Source organism: Anser anser (assembly GCF_964211835.1).
Source record: "Anser anser genome assembly, chromosome: 2".
NCBI lineage: Eukaryota > Metazoa > Chordata > Aves > Anseriformes > Anatidae > Anser > Anser anser.
Genome location: NC_139721.1, coordinates 102,488,186 through 102,508,253, shown reverse-complemented (window position 1 = coordinate 102,508,253; position 20,068 = coordinate 102,488,186). Strand labels below are relative to the sequence as shown.

The 20,068-nt window shown below is 40.7% G+C and overlaps 1 protein-coding gene across 5 annotated transcripts in view; it reads left to right on the top strand.

The window, feature by feature from the left end:
* Positions 1 to 20,068, top strand: part of GLI3 (GLI family zinc finger 3) — a 217,807-nt gene that overhangs the window by 35,331 nt on the left and 162,408 nt on the right. Inside the window, exons 4-5 of one of the 5 annotated variants that reach the window (XM_083825634.1) lie at positions 14,805 to 14,981; positions 19,917 to 20,068. The exons of the other annotated variants lie outside the window; for them this stretch is intronic. The gene's annotated coding sequence lies outside the window, so the exon portion shown is untranslated. The remainder of the gene's footprint in view (positions 1 to 14,804; positions 14,982 to 19,916) is intronic. 5 annotated transcript variants of the gene reach the window in all.

The window sequence follows — 20,068 nt, the reverse complement described above, 5'->3', positions numbered from 1 at the left end:
AAAACTCATCAGTTTTTCACAGTCGCTTTCAGTAGCTTTCAGTAATGGTTCACACCTTTCACTGGAAAGCAAAATTGAAACCAGCATAATTTTGCTTACAGAAATATCAAACTTCTAAGCTGTTGCTTAAGTCCCCTTTTCTAAATGTGTGTGTGATGAATTATTTATCTTCAGAGACTTTTGGCTGAAGTATTAGAATGAATTTTATCATCTTTCAAACACAGTGACAGGTACAGGATCACAGTACCTCTACCAAAAAACCTACCAAACCTACCAAAATCCTAGTTGGATTTTTCCCAACTTCATTCTCAGCATTCATCCAAAGCAAAGTCAGTGCCACCTTTTCCAAGTATTGGCCAAGGGAAAATATTTACAGTAGGTTTTCTTTCATATTTTCAGTCTGATGCGGGTCAGCATCTTCTTTCAAGGGTCCCTCTCCCTGAGCTTAAAATGTCTGCTCTAAGACACTAGTTTGTTTCCTGGGATGACAGAGGTTAATGTTGCATATATAAGAATGGGAACAATTTAAAACTTATGTTCTCAGCTTTGACCACTTTTTTTTTTTGATTGTTCAGAGGATAGGGGGAGAGGTAAGTTAGTTTCGCTGCTTACATTTCCAAAGATGTTTTTCTTCAGCCATCTAACTTAAAGCCACTGTACAGCTTTCATAGAATTTTTCTGTGACACCTCAAAAACTTTTTTTTTTTCCAAGAAATAACTTCAGTATGAAAGATACCGAAACATCTCAAATAATGCAAGTATTTTAAGGCACTGTGGTTTATTGCTACATTTATCTTCAAGGCTCAAAACAGATAATGAAAGGAAGCCTACTTAAAAAAATTATATATATATATAAGTGAATACCATCTTTTACAAAAATATCAACAAATTCCACCAGGTGTTTCACAAGAAATGCAGAGATACAGAAAGAGTGAAAGAAAAGAAGAAAAGCAGAAAAGAAAGAAAAAGGAAGGACAGAAAGAAAAGAAAGAAAGAAAGAGTTCTGTGCTCTTCTGTGCTGCTCTCATTTAAACATTTTTTAAATGATTGTTTTGGTTGTCATGATCACAGTATGTCTGATTTTTTGACAGATTAAGAACCTGTCAAAAACAGTTTAGCAAAAAATATAGTTTGCATGTGCATTCATACTGTAAATGGTCAGCCTCCAAAAAAAAAAAAAAGTTTAGCATTACTAGAGAGAAGTCACTGTTTTTCATGGTACAGGTACTTCATCTGGAGAAGTCCAAGAGCTTATATATAGGTGCAGTGCAATTGATACAGAGTATTTTAACATTAATTTTCATATCTCAATGAATCTCAAAAAAACAGTTCTATTTCAAACTCCCTAACTATAGGGGAGAAGTTACCTGTTACCTTCCAAGATCTGCAGACTTTTTGGGAAGTGAAGGCAGAACCTTGGCCCACAGGGATAATAGAGCACAATATGGGCAATGTTTGGTGGCTTTTTTCAGTTCTCATAAGCGCAGATCTTGTGCGTGGTCTGGCTATATGCAGTGCTGCATTTTACAGATGCTTCTGGATTTCCAAGGAATCTTGGCTGCTGTAGAAACCAAATCCTTGGCAGTCTGGTTGTGAGAGACCCCTGTCTTGCAGGATTAAACTTATTTTAACATGGAACATACCTAAACAATGAGAAATTTAGAGGATGGGGTGGAGAAAGTTTTTATACTTATTTTGTTGGACTTATTATTTGTCTTAGCAGAAAAAGAGAACAGGAAAATTGCTTTTCCTTGGCTTTGCTGGCAGAGTTGCAGAGGGTAGCAGCGTGTATATCTCAAGCTATCAAGCTGTAATTGAAACGGAGAACATTTAGATCTTAGCAACAGTTAATTCTTCTTCAAAATGTAAAGAATCCTTGAAGTTAGGTGGATGTTAACTAAAGTAAACACAAGCCATAAAGAGGTATGAAATGACCTCATTGAGAATCTGTTTCCCAGCTTTCTGTTCCTTCAGGTTGTACAGTTCTCTATCCCTAGCTCTGGAGGTCAGGCGGAGACAATTTCCAACCTGAAAAAGCGAGGTACAGAAATAAAAATGTGCAGATGTTGCAGGCAGCATGGTAACATTGCTCCTTCATCTGTTCCCTTCTAGGTAGGTGCAACCAGTCCAAACTTCCTTTTAAGAGGTTAGTGAAGAGTGGGAAATTGGCTTGTGAGACTGCTACCGTGTGATCCCAATGGTATCAGTTTATTTCAAGGAATGGAATTGAAAGGAGGAGCTGGAAGGAGGTAGAAAGGAAAAAAAAGATTACAGTGCTTTCTTTAAACTTTTTTCTTTTTACCTTTTTACTTAAAAAACAAAAAAAAGTATGTTGTACAACCGTTTTTTAATATTCTCAGAAGGCTTCTATTCATAAACACTTGTTTTTGTTTCTGTGCTACAGATGCCTGGCAGTGACATACAATGAAAAGGGGACCATGTAAGCAGAGGAAAGGAGGAGGATATTTTACATTTCAGGATTTAGGAGTGTTATGCTCAGGAAATAAAAAAATTAGCAACCACTTATAGGTGTCTGTTCTTTTCCATTCTTTATTAAAATGCGTATGATGTGGATCAAATGACTTTATTCAGCGCTTAGCATTTCAGCTACCTTGAAATGGGAGACTGCAGGCAGTTGGATAAATACATTGGAAAGCTGCCCAGTTTTACTGCTGCTTATATAAGCTTGCCTGTATGCTCTGGGGAATCCTGTTTTGTTACATGTCATACCAGGATGAGTATCCCTGTTTTCCCTTTAGCTCTGGGATGCCAGAAGTAGATGAGTGGTGGTGGCTATGATGATGGCTGTCTCACTCTCTCCATTTTGGGGTAACAAAAGACTGTCATTAGGGACTTTGGCCAAATCAGGGTGCTACCCCTCTCTGCTTTGCTATCATCTGAAAATAACGTGATGTACATTACTCATGATAAGTAGTTATGGTTGAGTTATAAATTATTTTGAAATTGCCATGTTTTTGGAATTGTCTAAATGATAATTAAAGCAACTTATTGTGAAGCTGGTATAATTAAGGATGTGTAAATGACTCCCTTATTAGACTGCTTTTTTATCGGGTTTCAAGAAACAAGGCATCACAGCTTGTTTATACGCTGGTATTTTATCTCTGCAGATGTATGTGCAGCTCTCAGCTGTGCTACATTTAAGATTGGATTTGAGGTCTGGTCCTTACCTCGGTTGGATAGCTGTTCACGTTAGACGAAAATGTCTGAGAGTTTCGCGCTTTGGATACTAGTATTTTAAATTCACCATTGTGGTAAAGGAGATGGCTGTGACATCTTTAAGCGGATTCTTTTTTTGTCTTTGTCAATGGTACTGGAACTGCGATACATCTGTTTGTGGAGGCTGACCATTTACAGTATGAATGCACATGCAAATTCATCGCTGGACCCTGTAGATGAGCACATGTGGGGTATACCTGCATCTGCTCCAGTTTACCGCTACATCCCTTCTGCTTGGGTTCTCCATCAGGAGAACCACGAAGCCATATATTCATAAGTCTGTAACAATAAGTAGCAATCTAGCTTCCTTATCTACTGGCCTAATTTTGTGTCAAGAATTGCTGTTGGCTTGGCAATAAACCCTTGCAACTGGGTACTGAGTGATGATGACAATTACTTGCATTTTACAGTGCTTGTTGAGGGTTGGAATGCTCTGAGGACTCCTCTGAGGCTTGGAGTGATGAGGACAATACATTTTATGCCATATTTCAGAGTAAAACAATCTTTTAGGGTATTTGTGATCCATAGAAGCATTGAAGATGAAGGTCCTCTCATGCAGAGCAAAGAGTAGAGCAGAATCTGTTGAAGGTAGTGTGAAGAGGAGGCTGAGAAGCAGGTTGGATAATGACAGCGGTCACTGAGCTGAGGTGACATGGATCAGCTGGTAGGGCTGTACAGCAGTTGCTATGGTTCTTAATTCCTTGCTGTCTCTCCAAATGGTAGTGTCTATTCTTCTTTCCTGAGAAGTCCCTTTTGTTCTTTGCCTGAAACCCACCAAGCTGGGTGGAGAACATTTCATTGTGTTGCATATTCTGAACTGTCCCTAATCCAGCCTTTTACTGTAAAATTAACTTCAGACAGTGCTTGCTTGAAGATAATGACCTGACCTAAAAATCCAAAATCCGCATAGTGTATAGTCCTCTTTGGATGCTGACAGGTATTCTGGAATCATTTATGTGTATGCATGTTGGTAGGACTGGGATGTTGTATGTAAAATGCCCATTTGAGAATAGATTTCTAGCTTGGTGAAACTTTGAGGAAAATCTTTTTGCTTCTTTTCATTGCAGATGTAAAAAGAGATTTGTTTTTCTTGATTTGCAGTGTTGAGTTAGAATAAAGTGGCAGGTGTCATTCTGAATGCATGGGTCTGCACTGGCAGAAGTGTTAGTTGATATGGGTTTTGCATATGCCCTGGGAGTTGCTGTTAAGTCAATATTTACTTTTCAGGGAGTAAATGTCAGAGTTGTGTCTGTGCTACTGCTGCCTCAATGAAAGAGTTATTTGCTGTGTCACCAAGCATCCTACAGAGCAGATTCCTGGAGTTTTAGAAGTGTTGTGATTAGGAGCTTATGCTAAGTAGATGGAAACAAAAAAAGGTGTTTTTCAGCAACTCTGTATGACTTTCCAGATCATCTATTTACAGTATTTTAGGCAGTGTCTCTCTAATGCTTCACAAGCAGCTTGTAAGTGCTTCTCCTTTAGGGTCTTCAACAGCACCAATGAAGGCATATGTTAATTGGCATCACTGAAATTTCGGTTAGAATTTATATTTTGTCAGAGGAGGACAACAGGGGAGGGAATTCAGTCAAAGACTTCTGAAGCTGTCTTAATTAGTAGCCTTTACATGTGGACTACACTTGGTGTAGTTGGGGTTCCCTCCCAGCAGGAAAGCAGTGGGCTTAGCTGAAGATAACAAAGGTCTAATAGGAGGTAGGGTGTATTAGACAAAAGGTTGCAACGTGGGCTTGTCTGAATGCTGAATCATACCATACCATAGAATGGCTTGGGTTGGAAGGGACCTTAAAGGCCATCCAGTTACAACCACCAGGCCATGGGCAGGGACACCTCCCACCAGACCAGGTTGCCCAAAGCCCCATCCAGCCTGGCCTTGAGCACCTCCAGGGATGGGGCATCCACAACTCCCTGGCAACCTGTTTACTCTGAAGAACACTCTAAAAATGCACTTTTGTGTCAGATCACTGTTCTCTTCCTAGGAGAACCCAACAGTGCAGCGTTGATGCGGATAAGATCTCTGTTAACGGTGGAAGCAGGCAACCTGTGGGTGCAAACGTGTGTTGCAGTAGCACGTTAGCCCTGGGCACACCTACAGTGTGTTTGTGCAGAAATGCATCATTTCTCCCTTCCTTGCTTCCCACAGAATGTGGCCACCACTTCACAAGGCTGTGGGAGAGAAGCTGGTGGTTATGGAGTATTTAACCTCTGACTGCAGTTAGTGGGAAGCTTAAAAGCCTTCTGGGAAAGAGGCTGGAGTGTGAGGCTGCCCACATCTTCTCCCTCTGCTTATAAAGCCAGGTGATGCATGAACTCTTTGGAAGCTGGAGACTTCTGTGGAGTTTATGACCTGATTCTGCAGTGTATTAAGATTAGTGTCTTTCTAATGGGCCTTGACTGAACCCACAGGAGAACAGGAGCAATTGGCTCACAGAAATGATGCTACCCATGTTTTGCATTTTCCTCTTTTCCACTGAAGAAATCAGTGGGGAGAAGCATGTCTTTTAGTGACTGCTGAATATAAGTAATTAGAAGTCATTCAACATTTAGACTAGCTTAAATAGGTTGTGCTGTATGTTTGCATTTATTAAGCGTTCCTGCTCTCCTGTGCCTTGGTGTCTTTGTTCAATGTCTCTCACCCGTTTCGTGTATAAACACTGGGCGTTAGATCATAGAAGCACAGAATGGTTTGGCTTGGAAGGGGCCCTAAAGTTCATTCAATTCCAATCCCCCTTCCATGGGCAGGGACACCTCATACCAGTTCAGCTTGCCCAAGGCCCCATCCAGCCTGGCCTTGAACACCTTGAGGAACGGGACATCCACAACCTCTCCAGACAACCAGTTCTAGTGCCTCACCACCGTCATTGTGAAGGATTTCTTTCTTATATCTAACCTAAACCTGCCTTTTTTTTTTTTTGTTGTTTTAAATTGTTACCACTTGTCCTCTCACTACACTCCCTGGTAGAGTCCCTCCCCATCTTTTCTGTAGGCCCCACTGTAAGGTCTCCCTGGAGCCTGCTCTGCTCTGCTCCACAACCCCAACTTTCTCAGCCTTTCTTCATAGGATCGGCGCTCCTCTGAATAATGAGCACATGGGCCTCCATTTTGAATGCCTTGGTGTTCCACAGAAACTGGCTCCCTTGCAAACCCCTTCTGCACTTTAGCTATGAAACAACTGATTAGAAAGTTTTGGATTTTCTCCTTAGCTTGCATTTAACTTAGTTGGATTTTGCATGGAGTGAGAATTATTAATCTACAGGTGATGCATGACAAAAAACTTAATAATTCAAACAACATGGCTTGTGCAAACACTTAACACATTGAAATACAGTAAAGCCAAGGATCTAGTAAAGATCAACCAGTCCATACTTCAGCCATGGCACACCAACCGTGCTTTTTTGCATAAATGTGAGTATATTTTTCTACTTCGTAGATCATGTAATAAAAGGGTAACAGATGAATCTAATAAATATTCCAGTAAGTGCTTTCACGTGCTGTTTACTGTAAAATAAAATTAAAACTTGTAGCATATGTTAGTTTTTCAGGGAAATAGGTTTTTTAAAAAAAGAATGAGGAACACCTCAAAGGCTAGATGTTAGCATTTATATGTACCAAAGAAAATTTTTAACAGACAAAAAAAAATCTGGATTTGCACTTCAGAAATGGCATTGTCTTCATCCAGTTCATAAATGTGAAGCTGAGGTGAAACTACATGGTTAAACTGTGATGTGACAAAGGCAATGTATAACCTCTTTAAAGTCTATATAAATCAAACCTTTAACCCGCTGCCTTTAAAAGGGAATGCCTAGAGGATGCTTTTGTGTAACACTTTTTTTTTGTATTCCATTTAAATGTAGATTTTTAAGGCCTTTAGTATAGTAGTGCATCTTTTGCAATGAAATGTTAATCAGGACTCTTTTGTAGCAACTTGGTTGGAAGATAAAATATTTAGTGCCGTTGTATATTGAGCCCACATTCCTTATATACACACATGCTATTCCCCTTCCCCCATTCCCTCTCCTTTTTCCTTCTTTTTTTTTTTTCGCCGTCAAGAGTTGTAAGGAATTATTCTAGTTATTATTTGGAGAGCTGACTTGTTCTTTCCATTACTAATAACCAAAGTTGGTTACGTTTCTGGCAGACTGCTAATAGAGAAGTGTAGTATCTTGTAATTGGGTGACTAATTGTAGATTATTCCCTTTTCATCATTAGCCCTGTATTTCTGAGTACAAAACGATGATTATAGAAAGTAAATTTTATTCTTATTAACGTCACATCATAGTGAGCTTAAGTTGATTTTCTCTGGTGTAATGGGTCAGAGTTCGGTCCAAGATTAATAATTGTTTCACAGAAGTCAGATTTTGTTTATGATTTTTACTTTTTGTCAGATTCTTCTTGTTGATTTCTTGATTTTTCTTGATTATTTTCTTGATTACTTTGATTTTGTGTACTTGGTAGAAGCCATAATGATAATACAATGATTGTAATGTTTGATTGAGTTAAACTGAGATTTCCACAAATCATTAGACTTCACAGTCCAGGTATGATCTTCCTTGACTTGTAAGGCTTTACTTCAGCTGTGTCTCTAGTGGACCAGTTTCATTTTTTAAAGAAACATGAAAAAACTTGGAAGCGGTCAGGAGTCGATCTATCATGGAATGGCAACATGGGATTAAGGCATAGAGTCCGTTTTCAGAGGAGTCCAAAGCACAAGTTTGGACTGAGAGGGTGAGAGAAGCCAGGAAGACTGTTCAGCATTCTTGCATTGGCAGGCATTTTGCATGGGATTATGCTCTGCTTTGTCTAAACTCTGCTTCCACAGAAATCAGTGAGAGCATGAACAGAGCTGAATCAGTGCATGCAGCCTGATGATCCTTCTTTCCAGCTCAGCAGTGACCACTGTACTGGAAATACTCATGTGTTCATTGTTTCCTCCTTTTTAGCATACATACAGAAAGAAAAAAACAAAACCACAGGGACTTTCGTAAATACTTTGACTCCTTCCCAAACTTCATCTGTTAGGCTTTTATCCTGAGCATAATGCTCTCTTCTCAACTGCCCCAAACTATTCGTTATAGCTGGATGGTACTGTGCAAATACAAACCAAGCTGAATGTTCAAAATCAAAAGACAGATTGCATCATTATACTTTATTGCATGTAACACACCCCAGAACACTGAAGGATACCTCACCTCCTTTGGGGGGACGGTGAAGTTGAAGTATTCCATTTTGGAAAACAGTGCCATGTTCTGTCAATCTCATGGTAATGCTATATTACATAGGCAAGTTCAAACTAAAATAACGTCAGGTGTTCCAGTTCTGTATTTAGCAGGGGGCTAGCTTAAATATTTTTTTCTGATGTCTTTGCCAGTCGCTCTTCCAATTCTTCAGGAATCACCAGAGCGTGAGGAAAAACAATTTTTGGACTACTCATCCTCCCAAAAAATCACTTTCATAAAGAATGAACAGGCTGAACAGAATGAATAGCCCATTTCTGTGTGGGTTTCAGATTTTATTTTATCCTGATGAATCCCAAGATTTTGGAAGGATCCATGTTCAACAGTTGTGCGAGAAGGAGGTGTTTCTTGCTCCATTTCACTGTGAATTTTACTGGGAAGTATAGGCTGAATTTCTTCCACTTGGTTTATTACAGTGCAGCTGCAGCTCCATTTGTCAGTGACAAAGTGTTTTTGATGATGTTTTCCTAGTTCTGTACCAAGGAGTTAGTGTTCGGACCTAAAACCAAAATAGCGGGCAGTAACCCGTGAGAGCTGAAATTAAGCAGGCAGTGCTGTTACATAAAGGTGCAGTAAGAACCATCATGTTAGAATACAGTAAAGGTCACGCTGGATGCTAACAGTGAATTCCTGGCATTACCAGACTACTTCAGATTGGGTTAGCATCTAAATAATGGGATAGCATGCCCAAGGAAGGCTTTTGTTATAAAGAAGGTAATTTTTGTTCATGGAACTTCATGCTAAGAAGTGCTGAATTCACCAGTCAGCGGCAAGAACATAACGACATGCATTGATTGATCTTGAGCCAGCCAAGGAGAGGAGGAAACTCCTTTTCCAGAATTATGCTCCCTGAGACTTTTGGATCAGTGTTGTCTGTGTGTTGCTTCACTGGATGACTCCTCTTGGTTTACATTGGTTTTCAGGGAGGTTGTAAAGAAGTTTTCCATGTTTAGCTCATAGCACTTTGCATAGTGCACCCTTTGGAAATGCCTTCTGGGAACTTCCCTGAGATTGTTTGAGCATGAGGTGGGATCCTTAAATTTTTTAGAAGCAGTTGTGATTTGCTCTGGCTGTAATCAGCTCCACCCGGCCTTTCAGTCACTGAGCAGAGCTTTACAGAGCCTGTAAATGCTGTTCCCTAATTGCTTCTGAGCAATAAAAGGAACTCTTACACTAGCCAGATCTTTTTAAAAAATCGCTGTTAAATATTAAGCTGTCTTTTATGGTTTAAATGAGGCAGCCTTGTTCTGCAGGGAGCAAGAACTGGGGACCAAACCATTTAAAATCTGAGTCTGATCAACTTGCTATCAGACTGTATTTTATTCTTCCTGGGCATGTTATTTTTGTTCATAAAGGGAGGATTATGTATCCAACAGCTTCTATGCTTCTTATATGCTTGAAAGAAGAGTATGACATACGTGGGGCTCTCTTAACATATGTGTTTAAGGGGGTACCTCGATGTGCCTGTGGGCCATTGATGTCCATGTCCTGCTTCCCTGAGGATTTTGCTTTTTCTCAGGAGCCAGCTATCAGACAAAGGTGCCTACATGAGGGTGATGCTCTTCAGGCTCAGTGTCCCCTGCCTGGAGGTGCACGGCGTGGTGCACTGCCTCTAAGGCAGGTTGTGGGGCTGAGGCCACATCCACCCCCTAGTTTGGTGCTGCCTGCTCTTCACAGCCCCTGCTAGAGGCATGGCTCCATCATGGACTGTGAGGGCTGGGCTGCAGGATGTTGGGAAATGAAGTAAGTATTGGAATAAGGCCGGTAAAGAAACAAGTAGACTTGGGAGTATAGGATAAGGGAAATAAAGGGTAAGGAAAAAAACAAGGGGGAAATGTTTTGAAACTGGTAATGGGTAGAAGGTAAAAGAGCTGAAAGAGTTACAAGTAAGTGATAGATGAGATGCCTAGGAGAAAGAGAGCAAATGGGTGGGGAAAGACAGACATGAGCTTACAAGGAAAAGAAAAAAAAAAAGGTGAACATGTGAGCATTTTCTTGAAAAAGAGGGTATCTGTGGTGAGTCACAAGTGAAATATAAAAGTCACTAGGGTAACAGAGCTGAGGTTAGAGAGAAAGAACCAGAAAATCCCCCACTATGTGTACACATTCAGAAGACACCTATATCTGAAAAAGGAAGTAGGGAAGAAACAGGAGACAACTTAATGACAAACCAACCAACACATCCTTTAGTATACTGAGCCCCAGCTTCTAGCCCTATTCTTCCTGCTTCTCTACCTTGCTGGGCTTCATTCTGATTAATGAAGTAATTTAATACAGTGTGTGGAAAAGAGAGCATTTTTACACCTATAGAGAGTGATGTCACATGTTTTGGTTAGGATGACAAGAGTTACAAAAATAGTCTGTGAGAGTGTTTTAAGTTGGAAGAGATGATGAGATCACAGCTTGAGTTGAAATGCAAACATTCTGCTGAAGCAACCTCATGCATAAGAAGTGGCCTGTAGAAGTTTTTTTTTTTTTTTCTTTCTTTCTTTCTTTCTTAAGGAAGCCAAACAAACCTGAAACAAAAATAACCTCTCCCCCGGATTTTTTTACGAGGCTGTTCAGGCAGGCCCCAGCCGATGACTCTCACGACAGGAAACCTCAGTTTGCAAGTATTTTGAGAGTCACTAGGGTTCTCATTATCCTAAGTCTACAAGTGATGATTGGTGTAGTGTGTAGTGGTAAACATGGATGTACAGCAGCATTTACAAAAACAGCATAAATCAACTGATGTCGGCTTTTTGGTGGCAGAGTTCCCAGCGGAGTTGCCCAGCAGAGAATTGCAGATTTAACTAGTGCAGAAGGATGTGCTGCAGGGGGGAGAGATAAGGCTGCTTAAGTATGAGGAAAAGGAAAAACGACATGACTTGCTGAATTTGCCAGAGTTCGGAACCATGACCAACAGGGCGGCACAATGTGGGCTGGGTGCTGCTGTTTCCCTTCTTTAGTATGGTTCTTTAGGTTTACACAGGTTCATTAGATTTCTTTTTTACACTGTGTTTTAGATCTGGTACTTCTGGGTCTTTTCACTAGCCATTTGTTTGTGTTGATGCGGCAAGACTGGCCTTCTCTATTTTTTTCCCCTACTTTTACCACCTCTTTTCTTCCCTTCCCTTCTAAGTTTTCTCCGGTTTCATTTTGTCCATCATCTGGTCAGGAGATCAGAAGCATTTTGAAGCATCTCTTTGCCGGCTTCCTGTTGTTTCCACGTCTTGTTTGCTCTCATTTTTTTCCCTCATATACTCCTTGCAATTTTTCCATTCTCTCTTATTTCCCTTTTCATTTTTTCAGTTCACGCCATTTAAAATTCTGCCCTGTGCTTCTGAAGCTTTGCTTTCTCTGCTACAACCCTCCCAGTGTTTGCTTTTGGAGCTGTCCTGTATGATTTTCCTTGTATCTCAACCTGGCTGCTTATCTTCATTTGCTGCTTTGGCTGCCTAACCTTATCTGGTTTCAGCCATACCTGTTTCTGATGTTTTATTCACTGCTTGATATAATTGGAGCAGAATTTACTATCTTCTGTAGTAAATGAGACGAAGGGGTCATACTCCTGGAGCTTTCTAGAGCTATTATCCAGCTTTGTTTTGTTTACAGAAATGGGAATTCCAGTTTTCTTCATGTGAGTTAGAGATCTATCAAGGATTCCCTTTTTCTGCGCCCTCAGACTTTCCTCCTGTTCATTCACCATTCCCAAATCCTTTATGCAACTGGCAGAATGATAACTCCTTTATTATATGTCTCTGTTCAAAAAATTGCTTGGGACAAGATAAGGTGATGAATGGATGCCTCAGGGCTCTGATGAAAAGCTATATTTACTTTTTAAAAAAGTCTTCATATTTAATGAAAAACAGACACCATACTAGACTGAGCATGCCCTCAAGATATGCCAATGTACACAAAACACAGAAAAATCTGTGAATCACATCGCATAAATGGTTGCAGATACTGGCACTGCAGTTCTTCACAGGCACATGACAGTGATGTTTACAAGCTGTAGGCATTGTGCAGCTTCAAATTAAGTTTAGAAATGAATGTGATATAGATTTTATTGTTGCTACATTTGCAGTAAGCAAACTGGATGTATTGGTATCCTATATTCATATATTGGTAGTGTTTGCCCAGATAAAACTGTTTCTCTTTTTATATACATTTACTTCAATTCCAAGTGCTGATATTAAGATAAGTGGATTTCTTAAAAGAAGTTTTGCTAAGGCTTGTAAGACTTTGATTAGTCCCATAAATACTGGTCAGCAGTTCGGAGGTCCTGTGATCATGACGTTGAAATGGCCACAATCTGACCTGTGGCAAAGATGCTTCAAAGTTTGGCACATATGCAGGGTATATTTAAAGGTACAAGGAAAGATTATTTTGTCATTGTCATTTCCCTTACCGATAGTCTGCCTGCTGTCCCATTCTCATTGCCATTCATTTTGATGTGCTAATTGGTTGCTATTTTTCAGAGGAAGCTGACAGGGAAATTTTTAATTCCTTTCCCAGAAGTGTTCTGCTTGTAAGTTGGGAAAAGCTAACAGAAATATCCTGAAATAACACAAATATTTCCTCCAAGACCACATCCAGGTGTGGAGCAGCTTTTCTCTCTCCCTTTGCTACAGTCCTGGGTACTGGTACAGGCTAAGTCAACAGGGAAAATGCTATGTCCCGGGAAACAATCCAAGATAGGAATGTGACCGATAGAAGAGTTTATCTTACTGCAAGCCAACGTTGTCTACTGGTACAGCAACGACAAGCATCGTATCAAAGTGAAAGCCCAAGGCGGTGGGTAGAAATGTGTGCTACCGAACAGGGATGTTGCTGCTGTGTGCCTTCTGTGCAGAGCTGGTAGCAATGATGGGGTCTGTGTGGTTTATAAACAGGAGTGATAGAGAACAAACATGTCATGATTCATAAACTGCAACCACCAGATTCCTTCAGTGTGATGGTGGATAATACAGTGTAGTTAACTAAAATGTACGTGAGTCTAAATGATTTGTTTTCTGTGGTATAATGCTTCAGGAGGAGGTCATTGATGATGTCCGTGTTCTCATGTTTCTAGAAATGATGGACCAGCTCTGCAGTAAAAGGCCAGTCCTTACTTTGACGTACAAAACACAGAGACAGTTTCTCCTGACTGAAATTGGAATATTTTTGGAGAGATCATGCTGTGGTGTTTGGAGTACTTTTAGAGACAGAAAAGTTCTTCCTGTTTCAGCTTGCTGAAAGGGAAACTATTTCCCTTCAGTTTTAAACTTCAAGTTCTTCCCAAAGCTACCCTCCTTAGCCTGGATTGGGGTGTGTGTAGGGAGAACAGGCTTTGGTTTTCAGTGCAAAAGGGGGAGTAATGGCATGTGTAATGCTATATGAGCTACTAATGAATATTTGATATTTGGCTATTTGTACACAGTAGCACGCCTTTGGGAGGCAGGGGAGCTGAAGACTTTGGTGGAAGTTCAGTGGAATTCCTTGAAATCCTGTACCTATGGCATAATATTTCATAAACTTGTGTAGACAGAATTGTATTTATAGTTTGGATCTCATGTGTTGTGTATCTGTACTCAACATTATAATATGGATGATAGTGACTTCTCCATCCTGAACTCTGTAAAAGATGTGGGATTGTACACTGACTTCTATGAACCTCTAAAGGTAAGGAGAATACGGGAGCTCTGTGTGTGGCAACTTGAATGCAAGCTGTATTTAAATGGGTTAGCTGTATTTAAATGGACAGGTCTGTAAATATTTTGTTAGTCCATACCAGATTATTTCCAGGAAAAACAGCTGACCAGCTGTACCCTCACTGTTGCTTTGCTGACTGGCCACATAATGACAGCTGCCTGCTTGCTTGAGGCTGCTCGAATGCATTAGGAACAGCTACAAGATATGTGTAATTATTTTCTTCTGGGCAGGTAATTTTTGCAGTTGCTGTCATGACATCTTGTGTAAACATTTAGCATGTTAGATTCTAAGTCGATGTAATGATTATGTTCTGACCAACCTCGTAAAAAGTTGGATGTTCCCTGCTGTGTTTCCCTTTGAAATGAATGATTTTTGGGGATGTAAATACTTCTGTGTTTTTTAATGCTCTGAGGCAGCTCTTTGGCATGTCTAAATCAAATATATATCCTTTGGCTGTTGCCTGGATGCTGCTTACTGTGTCAGGCGCAAGACTGACTGAAAATACACACTTTTAAAGGACACACATTTTGTTTTCACCCAAGGAGGTGAGAGAGTTCTGTAACTGAAAGAATTAACAACGCAGATGTTAAATGAAGAGGTGTAATATTGAACAGATAAAGATATGTGTTTTGTTTTGTTTTTCAGTGTTTAAGATGTTCTTTCAAATGGAGATCTCACTGGATGATGCTGTTTTACCTTGGCATATGTTAACGGCTGCCCCGAACCCTCTTATGCTCCTGTGCAAGAAGAGGTTTAATGGTGCATAATCAACTTTTCCAGATGCTTAACAGTGCAAAGCCTTTGACAATTTGTACAGGAAAGGTATAAAGTGAAACATTTGGATTTTGGATGCAACAGCTCCATCTGACTTGATATAAATTGAGGCAAGAGCAGTTGACTTTAAGTGTAGACTGTTCTGAACTAACGTTGACCTAGTATATCAAACTAGTATGTGTCAGAATCAAACACACAAGGTCATTCAGAGTAAATGCTGGTCTTAAAGCATTGCATTTGGACCAATGTTTCTTTTTGCTTTTTGGCTTGCCATAAGGTATGGGCCTAGTTTAATACAATTTTTACTGCCACAATGAAGAAGAATTTTTGACTGCAAAGGCAACTAGAGCTTCAAAGATAGTGTTTTGTGTGGGATTCTGACCAACCGCAACTGCTAGGGTCCAATTTCAGTTCTGCCACTAATAGTGTAACCTCTCTGTGGTGGTGTGGACCACTCTAAAATCTGAACTCTGGGGGCTGTATGATGCTGCTAGTGTCATACAGAAATATGCCCTGGAGCCGACTATCCCTGTCTTACTGGGGAAACCATGAGGTCTTGCAGAATATGGGACTGTTTGTGAGGGATCCTCAGTGCTGAGATTTTACTGCAGGAAGGATGGATCTTTATCCCTCACTGTTAAAATTAACTTTATTACTATGCACTTTCTCTATCCATGAGCAGCTGACTTGAGAGTCATGACACTAAAATCATATTTTCCAGTTTATTTTGCTTTCCCTCTTTCTATGCTGGGAAGTGAAAGGACATAAAGCAGAAATAACAGGAAGGAAGTAAAAAGAGGGAATTCATGGATTAGTACCAGTTAAAGCTCTTCCTAAGTGCTGTTCCCATGCTGGTCCAAGTTGCAGTATCGTGAGGAGGAGTATCATATGTATTCTAGCCTAGCTGTAGTTTCTTCCTTATTGGCATGCTTCAGGAATGCTAAGAGTATTTTGATTTTTTTTCTCCTTGTTGCTCAATTTCATTCACAAGAACTTCACATTTTTGCAGTTACTACTCATACTTCAAAGAAGCAACACTTCAAAGCGATGTCCTTATGGATACTGTGGCACCAAACTTTCTCTTCCTCAAAGTTTGTCTCTCTGATTCTAAGAAGTGTTCATCTGCTAATGAGGGATGGCTGTCAGGGGCTTTACAGAAGTCCTCTGTTGAACCCTGCCTCCCTCCTCTCTTGCCATCTGAGTTACAACTTCTAAGAAGAGCTTATAAGCAATGATGTGGTTTGGATCCTGAGAGCTAATCAAGGCCAGCAGCCTAGGAACTGCAGAGATCTGTTTTCTGTTACTGGATGGTAGTGCCTTTATTCATAGAATCACAGAATGGTTTGGACTGGACGGGACAAAAAGACCATCCAGTTCCAGCCCCCTGCCATGTGCAGGGACACCTCCCACCAGACCAGGTTGCCCAAAGCCCCATCCAGCCTGGCCTTGAACACCTTCAGGGATGGGGCATCCACAGCTTCTCTGGGCAGCCTGTGCCAGTGCCTCACCACCTTCTGAGTAAAGAATTTCTTTGTACATCTAATCTGAACCTACCCTTTTTTAGTTTAAAGTCATTCCCTCTTGTCCTGTCACTACATTCCCTGACAGAGTCCCTCCCCAGCTTTCCTGCAGGCCCCCTTTAGGTACTGTCAGGCCGCTCTAAGGCCCCACTGGGGCCTTCTCTTCTCCAGGCTGAACAACCTCAACTTCCTCAGCCTGTCTTCATAGGAGAGGTGCTCCAGCCTTCTTATCATCCTCATGGCCCTCCTCTGGACTTGCTCCAGCAGGTCCATGTCCTTCTTGTGCTGGGCACCCCAGAGCTGAACACAGTGCTCCAGGTGGAGTCTTGCAAGTGTGGAGTAGAGGGGGAAAATCACCTCGCTCAGGTTGGCTTTCTGGGCTGCAAGTGCTTATTGCCGGCTCATGCTGAGTTTCTCATCAATCAGTATTCCCAAGTTCTTCTCCTCAGAGTTGCTCTCAACCCGTTCTCTGCCCAGCCTGTATTCATGCTTGGGGTTGTCCCAACCCAGATGTAGGACCTTGCACTTGGCCTTGCTGAACTTCATGAGGTTCCACACTGATCTCCACTTGGACACTGAGCCATTGACCGCAGCTCTCTGAGTGTGACCATTCAGACAATTCCTTACTCACCGTGTTCCATCCATCAAATCCATGTCCCTCCAATTTAGAGACAAGGATATCATGCGGGACAGTACAGGAATAGCTCTTCAGATATTTCCAGAACTGAGCTTAAGAAAAACACAAGTGGTTTGGCCAGTAAGGACTCTTCAAAATGGCTTGCTGTGCGGACACAGCTCAGCTGCTTTTGTTACCATCACAGACATACTTGTGGTCATCTATTTTGAAAGAAATATACTTATTGTATGGACAAGACCTCTGATTTAAAAGGCTGAGAGTCAAGTCGGTGATGACGTCTGTGGTGTGCAGTTGTGTGGAAGCCTGCTAAGACTGACCTTGTTTATTTGTATCTCTTCTGAGATGGAAGAAACATAGTTTGGTTTGTAGCCTGCCAAGAGATGTATGGTACCCATGAAAAAAAGATGCTGTTTTGATGCTTTTGTGTGCAGTGACATCTGGGCAGCTTGGCCATGGGAAGAGGAAATCTGGGTAAAGGCTGGAACTGTGTGCTTTGTGCTCCTTTCTTGGATGGGTGGGTGGATGGATGGGTGAAAAGGTTGTTAATGAGAGCTTTAGGCTTGTCATTATTTAGTGTGTGCCTTTTGCTGGGAAAATTTGATGCTTTGGCAAAAGTCATTGTGATCGGTGTAGTAGCAACTGTGGAAATACCAGAGTGGGAGGCTTTCAAAGGGCAGTACAATATTGATGCCAAGCTGTGATAACAAAGGTCTGTGTTGAGATTAGATAAATTGCTGCTGTCCATAGTCCCACACTACAGCCTCTTCTTGCCATGCTGTTAGCAGAGCCCAATTAGTATCAAATAACTAGCTTGTCAGAGTTGGGTGGATACGTTGGACGTTTTTGTTCAAAATTACTGGCTTGTAGTTGTTGTTTTGACTGTTCCCAAACTCATTGCTCTTTTGTACACAGTTGTCACTGACATAATGTTGGATGCCATCACCATGGCATATTTTTCTCTAGCGTGCATAGCTTTTGGAGTTTATTTGTAGAGCATTTCCAACACCAGCCCAGTTACAGGTTTGTCTTCCCCAGCACCCTTTTTGTGTTTCATTTCAGGTTTGTGCTGCCCATAAAGGCCAGTTCCACATGTGCAGCTTGGTAGCCCACGGGATCAGCTAGGATTTCCATTTTGCTGTGTCACCCCACCCCCATCTTGGCGTTTTCATACAGTGGATAGCATTCTTTTGCCTATATTTGCATAAGCTGTCCCCAGATCCTGCTATCTCTCTAGAGCTCTGTTAGCTCTCATTCACTATCGGATTTCCGCCAGCCATGTTCATCTTTAATACTAGCATGCTTTAGTTTCTGGAGTAGTTTTTGCACATTTTTTTTTGATGCAGATTTCTGATGTTTTCAGCATCGATGTGCAAAATGGACAAATAGCATTAGTAGCAATCCAGACTTTTGCATAGCCGCTTATATGCGCGGTCAGATTTACTACTGTATTTGAAACCAAGCTGAGGAGGTTGGGAAGGAAATGAAATCCTTTAGAGCCAGCTGGGGGAGCGGATGGACAATATTGTTATTTTGGATGCATGAAGCATGAGTATTAGACTTGCTGGCATTGCTTAAAATTGCTACAAACTTTTCTTTCTGAATTGCTTTTTGGCCTTCAGGATGGAAGAAGAAGGGGTGATGGGGCAGTGGGAAGGAATTATTTACTCTCATGCTAGCTTTTCATATTTTACTCAACAGTGACTTTTTGATGAGGAAAAAAAGGCGAGAAAAAAAGGGGTGGTGATTAAAAGAGAAAAAGTGGAATAAGGAGAAAGGTGGGAAAGTAAGGAGCTTGGAGGGGAAAAGGTAACACAGGTATTCTTCACAAGTTAAATTCATAGTCTTTGTAAATACTTTTGTGCTAGACACAGAGTTCCTCAAATGTTGGTTTCATAAAAATGAACAAATTCTCACAATTTTATGTAAGGCTTTTTTACCTGCTTTTTTAACTCTTAGGAAGCCATTCTGTTCATGCATATGGTTAGAGAAATGATTTCCTATTTGAAATACACATGTTCAGTCTACATTAAAAGCAGGAAAAGTTTTGTTGTTGTTAGTTCTCATAGAATCCTTGATATGTTTACTAACAGGAAGAAATGTAACTCCATTTTAAAGAAAAAATAGATGCAAGCCATATGTACTGTGCACGGAAGGAAGCATCTAAAATCTGGTTTGAGTAAAGAACTGTTCTGTGATCTCTTTGTAGAGCTGAAGGGAGAAGTATTTTTTTTGTTAACAACTCCCTCGTCCCAATTGTGCTCTGTGCTTGATTTTCTCTCCAGATTTGTTAGCTGTTAAGAGATGCTAGCAGTTTTTTAAAACTTATTATCTCTCAATGGTAAATACAACTTCCCCCAACTTTGAAATGAAACACTTTGGCAATGCAAGTTAAAATTCAAATGATAAAAAATAAACATATACCAGCTACGCTCAAATGCCTGGGAATTTTTCGTGAATCACTAAGGTTATCCTTTGCCTTCTTTACAAACACCCACACGTGCTCATTCACAGCAGTTCTTTCAGAATTCTGTCCTCCAGCAGTGTGCTGTTTCAAAGCCATCTGAAGTCAAATTCTGCAAGTAAAAAAATCTGAAGTTTTTCTCCCACTTCTTATTTCTACCTGTGTTTCTTTGACATGGAAATTGTCCGGACCATGTAAGAAGAAAGACGGGATGTGATTTAATTATTCCACAGCTTTAATAACTTACCTAGGAACAGTGACAATTAATTGTACTGTACAGTTCATCAATCTTTGCTGATTCCGGATTTAAAAAAAAAAAAAAGTGTTCTTGTCAAGATAGGGAGCATGTGCTTTTTCTTCTCCAGGTGATCACTAGGGGTACTACACAGTCCCCAGTCAGCTAATGCTCCCTTAAGAAGGAAATCCTTACGACTACAAGCTTTTGCTGCAGTAAAGAAAGGGCGATGTTAACAATGTAAAGCAAAAGAAAGGAAACTGAAGAACCCACTGGAAACAG